Below are 13,163 nucleotides of genomic sequence, written 5' to 3' on the forward strand. Positions count from 1 at the left end.
ATTATTTAGGGGCACCTGGGCGGCTCAGTCAGTTGGGCGTCTGACTTCAGCTCAGGTCATGATCTTGCAGTCTGTGGGTTCGATCTCCATATTGGGCTGTCTGCCGACAGCTCAGAACCCGGAGCCTGCTTCGGATTCTGTATCTCCCTCTCTCTCTGCCCCTTCCCCACTCTCACAAATAAATAATAAATAAAACATTTTAAAAAATAAAGTGGAATTATTTCTGTTCCATGCAAAAAGCAAATAAAACCTGGGGTAGCTATATTGATATCAGACCAAATAGATTTTATAAAAAGTTATTACAAGAGACAAAGGACATCATGTACTGACAAAGGGTCATTCCATCAAGAATATACAATGATTATAAACGTACATACATCTTTCTATGGAGTCTCCAAATATATGCAGGAACACTGAATCTTACAATCCATGAACATGAAATCTCTCTCCATTTGATTAGATACAGCTTTCTTTCATCAGAGCTTTGTATTTTTCCACATGTAGATCCTATACATATTGGTTCAGATTCATACCTAAGGATTTTAATTTTTGATGCTACTTTTAAATAATATTTATTTTAAAATTTAAATTCCAACTGTTCATTACTGACATACGGGAAACCAATTGACTTTTGTACATTAACCTTGTTTCATGTGACTTTGTTGTACTTGCTTATTATTTCCAAGACTTATTTGGTAAATTCCTTGGGATTTTCTACCTAAACTATTAGGTCATCTATGAATAAAGACTGCATTTCTTCTTTCTCAATCTACATACCTTTTTATTTTTTTCTTGTCTCCTTACACTAGTTGAAACTGATCGTACCGTGTGTAATAGGAATGGTGAAAAATGACTACGCTTGCATTGATTCCAAACTCAGGGCGAAAGCATTCATTTTTTTGCCATTTAATACAATGTTAGCTGCAGGGTTTTTGTAGACAGTATTCGTCAGGTTGATAACATTTCCCCATACTTCCCGTTTGCTTAGAGTTATTATCAAAAATAGGTAGGTGTTGGATTTTATCAAATACTCTTTCTGCATCAATTGAAATGATCATGGTTTTTCTTCTTCAGGCTGTTGATATGATGGGTTACATTTATTCGTTTTTGATTATGAAATTAGTCTTTCTTACCTGAAATAAATCCCACTTGTTTGTGGTGTATAATTATTTTTATACATTGTTGGATGTGATTTGCTAACGATTAGTTTAGAATTTTGTATTCATATTCCTGAGAGTTATCAGTCTGTATTTTTCCTTTCTTCTAATATTCATCTGGTTTTATTATTAAAGTTCTTCCTTTTTTTCTTTCTCCCTCCTTTCTGTGCTTCCTTTCCTCCTTCCTTCCTTCCTTTCTTGCATTTCTGTTGGGGGAAGTTTTTTTTTGTTTTTTTGTGTTTTTTTGTTTTTTTTTTTTTGTTTTTTTTGTTTTTTAACCTATCTTCAAACTCACTGATCCTTTCCTCGGCTGAGTCCAGTCTACTAATGAGCATTTTAAAGGCATTCTACATTTCCTGTTTACAGTGCTTTTTTTAATGTTTATTTATTTTTGAGAGAGAGCGAGTGAGCAGGGAGGGTCAGAGAGGGAGACAGAGAATCCCAAGCAGGCTCTGCACTGTCAACGCAGAGTCTGATATGAGATCATGATCTGAGTCAAAATCAAGAGTTGGATGCTTAACTGACTGAGCCACCAAGTGCCCCTGTTACAGTACTTTTTATTTCCAGCATTTCCTTTTGACCTTTTTTGGAGTTTTAATCTCCCTGTTTACATTACTCATCTGTGCTTGCATATTGTCTACTTTTTGCACTAGAGCCCTTAACATATTAATTTGTTGCTTTAAATTTCATGTCTGTGAAAAAATAAAAATTAAAAAAAAGGGGGCGCCTGGGTGGCTCAGTCAGTTAAGCGTCCGACTTCAGCTCAGGTCATGATCTCACAGTTTGTGAGTTCGAGCCCCGCGTGGGGCTCTGTGCTGACAGCTCGGAGCCTGGAGCCTGCTTCGGATTCTGTGTCTCCCTCACTCTCTGCCCCTCCCCCACTTGTGCTCTGTCTCTCTCTATCTCTCAAAAATAAATAAAATGTAAAAAAAAATATTTAAATATCATGTCTGTGAATTCCAACTTCTATTGCATATCTGAGTCTGATTTGGATACTTGCTTTTTTCTTTGGAGTCTATGCTTTTACATGCCTTTTGGCATGTCTTGTGATTTTTTGTTGAAAGCATGACATTTATCGGAATAGAAACTGAGTTAAATAGGCTTTTAATGTGAGGATTTCTTTTAATCTGCTAGGAGTTGTGCTGTGTTTCATATGTGCTGTGGTTGTAGGTGCCAGAGGCTGTATATAGCTCCACTATAATTGTTTTCTTTCTTCCCTGTTGATTTTAGGTCTTTCCTATGGACTCCTTCTCATAGAGAGTATGTATCTAGTTGCTATTTCAGCTGTTACTCCATTTTTATACTGAATTTCTGTCAGTGTGGTAGCATGTGTGGGTGAAAAGCATTTTATAATCTTAGGAGTTCTTTTTAGTCTTTTAGTGGACCTGTTTCTCTGGACTGTGATGTTCACAGCTGTTTCTTCTGAGGTATAGTTTCTCCTTTCCCTTTCACATCGCTTTGATGAGACAGAAAGGCAAGTGGGGGTTGAAAGGAGAATGACTGTTTTCTCCATCTAAGATGAGGCAAGACTCTGATCAAGTTTTTTTCCACCCCCTGGAAGGCAGCGCTTTGTTATGGAGCCCTCTCTGGGAATATTTCCCAATAATTAATCTTCTCCTTTCCCTTTCAGAGTCACACAAGGGAATTTTGTGACTTTTAACCGTGAGAGTCAGGTAGAGTTCCTGGAGGTAAACTTTAGAGTTTCCCCCAAGATTGCAACAGCCAGGAGTTTTTCCCACTCACACGAGTCCACACTCAGCCTCCTGAGTGTTCCTATCAGTTTATGACTGCTCTGCTCTAGGTAAGTACAACTCAGCTGTGACTCTCTGTATTGGCTTTTCTCCCCAGTTTTGGAATGGCAGTTTGTCCTTTGATCTCTGTTCTCTGAGAAGCCCAAGAAAAGTCAATGGTTTGGGGTTTGTTCAGCTTTTTCTGTTGTGAGGATGAGAGTGACTTCTTCCACGCTCTTTACATGTCAGAGCTGAACCAGAATTAATGTTTTTATTTTCATTCAGTTCAAAAGACTTTCTAAAACCCCTTTAATTTCCCCTTTGCTCTATAGTTTTTAGAGAAGAGTATAGTTTCACTACCAAATATGTGGGGCCTCTTCAGGTTTTGTCCTATAATTGATCTAATTAAACTCTATTGTGATTAATAGCATACTTTGCACACCTTGAACACTTTTAAATATATTGATACTTGTTTATGGCACAGAATATGGTATATCTTGGTCAATGGCCCCTGTGCATTTGAAAAGAATGTGAATTCTGCTATTTTTTTTTTGGTTGGGTTATTTTATAAATTAGGTCAGTTAAATCAGGTTAGTTGATAATATTGTTCGAGTCTTCTATAGCATTACTGATTTTCTATCTACTTGTCCAATCAAGTAGAGAGAGACTAATTATGGAATTGTCTATTTCTCCTTGCAGTTCTATCAGTTTTTGCTTTATGTATTTTGAAGCTCCATTAGTAACTGCATAAGTATTTAGGATTGTTATACCTTCTTGATGAATTGGCTTCTTTATTATTACATAATAACTTCTATTTCTGGTAATATTTTTGAATATTAACAGATATCTGCTTTGTCTTATATTAATATACCTATTTCAGTATTATCTTGAATAGGGTTAGCATGGGCTATCTTTTCCTTCATTTTAACCTATTTGTGCCTTTATAATTATAGTATGTTTCTTATAAAAAGCATATGGTTGGGTCTCGCTTTACTTTTCCAATCTGACAATTTCTGATCTCTGAGGTATTTACACATTTTACCTGTAATATAATTATTGACACGATGGGCAGAAAACTACCACCTGATATTTGTTTCTAATTGTCCTGGTTATTATTCCTTTTTCTCTTTTCTTTCTCTTGAATTAAATGAATACTTTTATCTCCTTTTTTGGCTTTATATACACCAACTCTTTGTTTTGTTATTTTAGTGGTTATTTTATGATTTATAATATACAGTTTTAATAAATTTAATTTTTAAGTAATCTCTACCCCCACACGGGGCTCAAACTCACAACCCTGAGATCAAGAGAAACATGCTCTACTGACTGAGCCAGCCATGCACCCCTATAGTACACATTTTTAGTTAACCACAGTCTTACATCAAGTGATTACACGCATTTATGTATAGCATCAGAAGCTATCAGCGGTATTCTTCCATTTTCCTCTTCTTAGCCTTCTTGGTATTGTTTATATACATTGTGACTCCACATGCTATCAACATCCCTACTACATTGTTTAAGCAGTCTACTACCTTTTAGAAAATAAAACATTTTTAAAGCCCTGTGTGTTTACACTTCCTGTCTCACTCAATGCAGCCTGACAGAATCAAGTACAATAGACTGGGTGACTTACAAACAATAGAAATGATTTCTCACAGCCTGGAGGCTGGCAGTCTGAGATCAGGGTGCCAGCATAGTCAGGTTCTGGTAAGAACCCTCTTCTGGGTTGCAGACAGCTGACTTCTGTTTTCTCTTCACATAGCAGAAAAAGAGAAAGCTACTTCTCCACCTTTTCTTAAAAAGGCACTAATGCCATTGTTAAGAGTTCCATCCTTATGACTTAATCATCACCCAAAGGTCCCACCTCCAAATAGCATCACACTGGGGATTAGATATTAACATGTACATTTTGGGAGGGACACAAACATTCAATCTGTATCATTCAGGTGATATTTCTGATGTGTTTGATTTTTATAAATTGACACTTCGTCCTATTTTTCCCCTTCTGCCTGATGAATGTCCTTTAACATTTCTTATAGTACAGGTATTCTTGTGATAAAAATTTCAAATTTTGTATTTCTGGAAAAATCTTGTTTACATTTGATGTCTCCATTATATTTCTATTGCAAAGTGTCCTGTTAGATACGTGTTACATTTTTTTCCTTATTTTTTTACCTTTATTTTTCTTTCCATTTCTCAATATTGATAGTTTGCACTGACCTATTTTCCAGTTTACTAATCATCTGTTCTGCTGTGTCTAATCTTTTTTTAGACCCATACATTAAATTTTTATTGCCAGATATAACTTATTTTTCAGTTCTAGAATTTTAGCTTACAGACTCCTATTCCCTGATGAAATTTCCCATCTTTCCTTCATTTTAAAGAGCATTTGGATCATAAGGTATTTTAAATCAGTTATCTAGATCTCCTGAGGGTCTGTTCCCATGATTTTTATAAAATATAGATATCTTTTGGTTATTTGGTCCTGTGTTTTAATTCTCCTAGTAATTCTTAATGGATATCTGACATTGTCAACGACACAGTACAGAGGCTCTGGATGATGTTATCTTCCTCCAGCAAGAGATTTTCTTCTGGGGGGCAGATCAAGCCTGCAGATCACCATAATCTAATTGCTGTTTGATTTTAGAGTTTGAGGTTGATATATTTCAGTGTTGAGATATTTCCTGAACCATAGTTCACCTTCTAAAGTATGGTCTTTATTCCAAGGGTCTGGCCTTTATTCCTACTTCATGGCCCTTTGGGAATCTCCACTGAAAGTCTGGGCTGTCAGGAATTAATTTGTCAGGAATTGAACTCCAACCATAGTCTCCACAGCAACATGCAGCTGCTGAAATTTTTGCTGTTCTATTTGGTTTCCCAGATGCTGTAGCCTGTTGGGTTTTTGGACTATTGCCCTGACACATCTACCATAGGAATTAACTAAGGACTCCATAGGAATTAGACATTTGGGGGACTTCTCTATGTTTCCCTATTCTCTGGGATGGTTATCCCTCAGATCTCAACCAATGTGGCAGTGTGGAATTCTGACTACTGTATCTCTACTTCAACAAGACAACCACTTTCTGTTTGGCTTCTGTTTTGTCTATAGAAAATTGGAAAATGGCTTCATGGAAAAAGCCAGGATCAACGGGGAGGCTTCTGTGTGCTTCTCTCTTCCCAAGGATCACGGTCATCCAAGTCTCAACTTTGTTAGTTTCTCTTCACTGAGCACCAAGACTCCCTTCCCTACGTAGTTGTCAGTGGAAGGTTTTGTTCTATTTAATCCAATTCACTTGTCTCAGACCCAGAAACCTGCGAACTTCATTATGTTACGCCTGGTGATTTGAAGTATCCTGAACCGGAAACTCTTTCTCTTAAATTCTAGTCTGCCATATTTCTTCCAAAAGTCCTAGGTTTGTCATGAACCATGATAGCTTAAGACAACCGTTTATAAAAATGAATGTACAATCATCTTTTCTTTTCAAATTTCACAACTGTATTTAAAAATTTTTTTAACGTTTATTCATTTTTGAGACAGAGAGAGACAGAGCATGAATGGGGGAAGGTCAGAGAGAGAGGGAGACACAGAATCTGAAACAGGCTCCAGGCTCTGAGCTGTCAGCACAGAGCCCGACGCGGGGCTCGAACTCACGGACTGCGAGATCATGACCTGAGCCGAAGTCGGATGCCCAACCGACTGAGCCACCCAGGCGCCCCAACACAACTATATTTAATCTCCACTGCCAAGTGCTTGATCTATTCGGTGACTTAGGATCACACATGTTTCCATGTAATAACCTACAGCTTCTAGGAAGTCAGAAGAAGGACAACAGAGTGTCATGTGACACAGTGAAACCTATGAGGTTAGAGTCAAATAAGACCAATGCTGTAGCAATTTGCACTTTCTTAGCTAACATTTTCTCATTAGTGGGGATGCCTGGCTGGCTTATTTGATAGAGCACATGACTCTTGATCTCAGTGTCCTGAGTTCAAGCCCCATACTGAAAGTAGAACTTACTTAAAAAAAATAATAGTAAAATAAAATAAAATGTCCTTACTTGTAAAACTTTTAGTTAACTTTTCCTACCCACAGTTTCCTCATTTGTAAAATGAAAATAATAATTACCCTCTCTGTGTTGTTGTCATTGTTCATGCACTAAAATGTTTATAGTAGCATTGCCTGTTGGGGCAAAAATGTTTAAAACAGAGTAAAGGCGAATTTTTTAATGTTAAAATTCTAACACCCTTCCCAAAGGTCATGGTTTAATGAATTATGGTGTATCCACACCATGAACCAGTGTGTAAGCCATTAAAAAGAGGAGCTTTATGACACCTGGGTGACTTAGTCACTTGGGCTTTCAAGTCTGAATCTCGGCTCAGATCATGATCTCACAGTGTGTGAGTTCAAGCCCCACATTGGGCTCTGTGCTGATGGCATGGAGCCTGCTTGGGATTCTCTCTCTCCCTCCGTCTCTGCCCCTCCCTTGTGCACTCATGTGCTCTCTTGCTTTCTTTCTCTCTCTCAAAATGAATGAATGAATGAATGAATGAATGAATAAATAAAGAGTAGCTATGCCACTTGACTTTGAAGACTTATTTTGAGATACCACATGGGAAAGGAAAGATATAGACATGTGAATATAATCTTTAAATATGTAAATATGTGTACACATATCTATATATTCCTTTGAGGAAAACCACTGACAGGCATAGATTCCCTGGGTAGGGAAAGTGGGAAGAGGAAGAAGAGTTGACACAGGAGAAAGAGAAAACAAGGAAAAAATGGGCAAACAAAAGCTTATCCCAAGAAATGTATGTGTGCAATGATCGCTTTTACATATTTTCATAAAATTTTACTTCTATTTGTTTATAGAAGTAAATTAATTTTTAAGTGCTGGCTTTTCAATTTTAGGTTTAAAGTATTAATTTGGTATAAATGAATATACGTTCTTTAATAAAACACCTGTTATGAAAGGCGGTTAGAGATGGAGTAGATCCTTAACTTAAAGATCTTCCAAGGGGCGCCTGGGTGGCGCAGTCGGTTGAGCGTCCAATGTCAGCTCAGGTCACGATCTCGTGGTCCGTGAGTTCGAGCCCCGCGTCAGGCTCTGGGCTGATGGCTCGGAGCCTGGAGCCTGCTTCCGATTCTGTGTCTCCTTCTCTCTCTGCCCCTCCCCCCTTCAAGCTCTGTCTCTCTCTGTCTCAAAAATAAATAAACGTCAAAAAAAAATTTTTCAAAGATCTTCCAAGTGCTAATTATCACATTTACTCACAAAACAATCTAGATGCCTGTGCCAAGATGTACTTCTAGGCCTAGTAGATGTACTGACAGAATCTGTCTCCTAGTTCTGATACCTGTAATATTAATTTTGGTTCTAAGCTCCTCTATGCGCATTTTCATAATACAAAGGCTAATAATTCAGGCCAACTATCTCTCTCTCTCCTTTTTAAGTTATTTAATTATCTTGAGAGTGAGAGCACAAGTTGGGGAGGGATAGAGAGAGGGAGAGAGAGAGAGAATCCCAAGCAGTCTGCATTGTCAACACAGAGCCCGACGCAGGGCTCAAACTCATAAACCCTGATGAGATCATGATCTGAGCCAAAGTCAGAGGCTTAACCAACTGAGCCATCCAGGGGCCCCAGGCCAACTATCTCCTTAGGATGCATTCCCTCTTTGTATAATTTATTCCTTGGTTCCAGATAAAAGGTTGGCAAAACAATTTCCAAGAGTGAACGTTCAGCGTGTGGACATAGGTATAAATTTAGTTGAAGCATTAAATTGCACTTCTATTAAATTGTACGAACGTACCCTCACTTGACTCGATCTTTCTAGTTCTTTTCCCACCCCCACAATGTTTTTCGAGTTTCAAATAGTGGCTTAGGTGGATAACATTGACAAAAGAACGTACACGTCACTGAACTTTTAGGACTTCTAGATTCCAAGTCAGTCAACAGTTTTATGCAGGGGTGAGTGGGGAACAATATTCATGCCCTAGAAGCCAGGCTCTCAGCCCGATCCTGCCAGCCTTGCGGGAAGACACAGCTAATCCATACTACATTTATTTGTGCTATTTATAAATGTCAGTAGGGACCGAAGTCCGTGCTGAGATTTGCTAAATGGCATTTGACCTTTTGAGCTTAAGCGCATTGCTAAAGATTTGGTATTGTGTGCCAAAGGGCTAAAGATGTGTGACAGAATGATGTGTGAGCTCTTAAGGAAACCGATTAATCACAATTGTTAACAATTACCCAACACGCACTCTGCATCGGTTGCTCTTGATTAAAAAGCCTTGTGTATAAAAATGCACTTAATCCGCAAAGCCTTCCCAGGAAGCAGGAATCATTATCTTTCTTATTCTATAGATGGGGACACCAAGGCACTGGGAAATCAGATAAGTTACTAAATTAGATAAATTACCACCGGGAGAATCCAGAACTAAGATCGACCAGAGTGATTTGAGCTCCACGTGGCATCCTCTCACTATCGTATGTCTACTTAAACCCAGATCGCCCAGAATATGCGCTCATCTCTTCTGTTCAGAAATTAGGTCCTCATTTTCTTGCCCAGCGGCCAGCCCGTGGAGCTTCTCAGCTTCCGTGGTAACAGGTCAAGGACTCAAGGATGAGATACAGATTTGAAGGTCCATGTGTTGTGGCAGGACTGGATTTGTCATTGCCTGGCTTCCATTACTTCTTTATGTAAAGAGAGCTTGAGACCGGGTCGGGGTCACACAATGAAGGGCGACAAGGGAGCAGGTGGAAGAGGAATGTGTGGAGGTGAGGGGTGCTGCACTTTGCTCTCACCTCCTGGCGGGTCAGGGACAAAAGAGAAATAAGGAAGAGCCTCTGGGAACTTGAACGTCTCAACAGTGAGAGAGACGGACACACTGTGTCCAGACAGAGTATGAGAACGGAAGTCTCTGAGATACTAGGAGGGCCCCTGGGAAAGTTGGGGGGGGGGGAAATGAAGTGGCAAGTGGGGCTTAACACATAGGCAACAGCATGGACTCTAGAACCCTCAACACCCGATAGATCTTTTTCGGATCGCTTGGCTCAGAATGGATTCCGAGAATATCTTTCCGTGGAACTTCAACGGTGACAGCAAGGAGGTAGTCTCCTTGTGAGAAATGCCGGCGACAGGAACACAGTGATTCTCTTCTCTCTGCTCCTTCTCTCGGAAGGAGAATAGAGGAAAAGCTTCAGATGGAATTTGGAGCCAGATGGAGATTGATTAGTTAATAATCCTGAAGTAACCCCAAATCACTACCTGTAATCGAGAAAATTTAGAATGTGACCAAAGAAGCTATCCAAATCACCATGGTAACCCCAAATAAACCTAGCCATAGTGTCTCCCTTACGGTATTAATATCTCTCATTTCTCTCCCACCTTTCCTACTGCGAGGCTTCTTACGTATAGCTCCTATGTTCTTTTTTTTTTTTTTAATTTTTTAATGTTTGTTTTTGAGAGAGAGAGAGAGAGAGAAAGAGCATGAATGGGGGAGGAAGACACAGAAATCAAAGCAGGCTCCAGGATCTGAGCTGTCAGCACAGAGCCCAAGAAGGGGCTAGAACCCATGAACCACGAGGTCATGACCTGATCCAAAGTCGGAGGCTTAACTGATAAAGTCGGAGGCTTAACTGATGGAGTCACCCAGACACCCTGTTCTTTTAACTTTTTATTTTTTTATTTTTTTTTAAAACGTTTATTTATTTTTGAGACAGAGAGAGACAGAACATGAACAGGGGAGGGGCAGAGAGAGAGGGAGACACAGAACCGGAAGCAGGCTCCAGGCTCTGAGCCATCAGCCCAGAGCCCGACGAGGGGCTCGAACTCCCGGAACGTGAGATCGTGTCCTGAGCTGAAGTCGGACGCTTAACCGACTGAGCCACCCAGGCGCCTCTCTTTTAACTTTTTAAAACAAATTGCTGAACTCAGATGATTTTAGCTATATTTACCACAGAATTCGGAAAGAGTTCAATAAGGTCCCTTTTCAGCACTACATTCTTGGAGTCTGAGAGATTTTTTAGCAGTGAGTGTGTGCCTGTCTGTGTGTCCAGGTGGAAATGGGGGAGGATCATAAAATCTATTGCTTCGAGAAATTTCCTCTGATTATATGAACTATATGAAATAGTTTTCAACCTTAAAGCTAGGAAAAAATTATCTTAGAAACCAATAAACTTTTTCTTAATAGTCAATAGTTTAAAATATGTGAAATATTTAACATTAAGTAATAAGAGGTCCTCGGTCAACAAAAATTGAAGCGAGGGGGGCAATGTTCTAGACACTGTTGGACACTAACACTCTTGGAAAATGTCTGTAACACATTATATTCTACAAGGTGCTGATAGTGTTTTGATTTGAATAGTTGATTGCTCAGGAACGAGCCGAGCAAACAATGTCACAGGGTATAAACCACAGTTCCTAAAAACATCAATTGCACTAAGCAGAACTAATGAACTGTTTTGTTCAATGATCCATCCTGTTTCTTGCCAATTTGTAGATCTTTGCGACCAGATACCATTCAGGGTTCGTCTGGCATCAGCCAGAAGCTGAGGAGTAAATTAATATGTCGTAGACTGAATCCTTAACAGTGATGGACTTACTAATAGAGACTTCAGCTAATACCTAATTTTCTCCTTCTTTTTTTTATGTTTAGTTTTGAGAGAAAGAGAGAGAGAGAGAGGGACAGGCAGAGAGAGAGGGACACAGAGGATCTGAAGCAGGCTCTGCACTGACAGCACAAGAGTCCAATGCAGGTCTCGAGCTCGCAAACCGTGAGATCATGATCTGAGCTGAAGTCGGATGCTTACCCAACTGAACCACCCAGGCATCCCAGCTACTACCTATTTTCTAAACAGGACTTCTGATTTCCAAGGAACTTGGTTTAGAGAGGGATGATGAAATATATAGCATCTTCCCCCAAAGGGGAGTGTTCTTATAAGTCTGGAAACGATGTTAAGAACCACATGGATGAAGGTGAAACCATTGGGGCTTGGTGGGAAAAACACATACCCCTATCAGTTTAAAGGCTGATGCTTACAGGATGCAAAGGTTGTTATAGATACTATGCAGGGAAACTTATAGAAATAAAGAGCAGTCAAGAAAGTCAAGAAACATGAATGCAAATGAAAAGCACTAATATCTAGGAAGCAGTGGTAGAAAAAGAAAAAAAAAAGGTCCTTATGGACATTTTCGACTTCAAACCATTTCCACTATGGACACTGGGCTCAAGAAGGTCAAGCACATAATAGTTTGTCTCTTCCTATTTCCCCAAAAACAAAAAGTCAAGCAGGCTCTCAAATCATCTACAATGTCATCTATGTGGTTTATTGGTGTTATTGGTGCAAAAAACTGGAACATTGCAAGTAGATGGGATATATCACCAGCAACCTATCAATAAGCCCAGGACTGCACAGAACTGTCAATGTATATTTCCCATTGTGCTACTTTTGTCTTGTCTGGTAACTTCCTTGAAAGGACTTCACTGAGACTGAACACACGGTTTTTCTTAGGCAGGCAGTTATTAAAATATGCAAAGTAAAAAAATGAGCACTAAACATGCCAACCAAGAAGGAGAGGGGGACATCCCGGAATCAACGAGAAATGGGTCTGAAAAAGGAAAATATATCATGGTGGATGCCTCTTTCCCCCAAATTACACCGCTTGATTCAATTCAGTGCTTGGTGGCACAATAGACAACTTTTGAGTGACTATACTGAAACCTCTGTCTTTAAAAAACACACGTAGTGGGGCGCCTGGGTGGCTCTGTCGGTCAAGCATCCGACTTTGGCTCAGGTCATGACCTCGTGGTTCACGAATTCAAGCCTCGCATGGGGCTCTGTGCTGACAGCTCAGAGCCTGGAGCCTGCTTGGGATTCTGTGTCTCCCTCTCTTTGCCCCTCCCCCACTCATTCTCTCTCTCTCTCTCTCTCTCTCTCTCTCTCTAAAAAATAAATAAAATATTTTAAAAAGTGTGTTTGTCTTTAACTAATGTGGGAACAGGGAGAAATAGCCCTACTAATCTAATTGCCCTATTACAATTTAGCATAAGCCCCCAACCTTGACAAAGATCACTGTTTTTCAGTATGGTGGGTTTTGTTCATCGACGAGATAAATGCCTTCCTCTGTAAATCTCAGACAGGCAGGAGTGGCATATTCTCATTTTGTAACATGTATTTCCTCGCAGAATTGTTAAGGACTATACTCAGTGTATGGATGAAATTCACTCAGTAAAAACTCATCGATAGTCCGTTACGATTGACAAACCACAGTATA

Source organism: Panthera pardus, unplaced genomic scaffold (assembly GCF_024362965.1).
Source record: "Panthera pardus isolate Hobbes unplaced genomic scaffold, ASM2436296v1 HiC_scaffold_24, whole genome shotgun sequence".
NCBI lineage: Eukaryota > Metazoa > Chordata > Mammalia > Carnivora > Felidae > Panthera > Panthera pardus.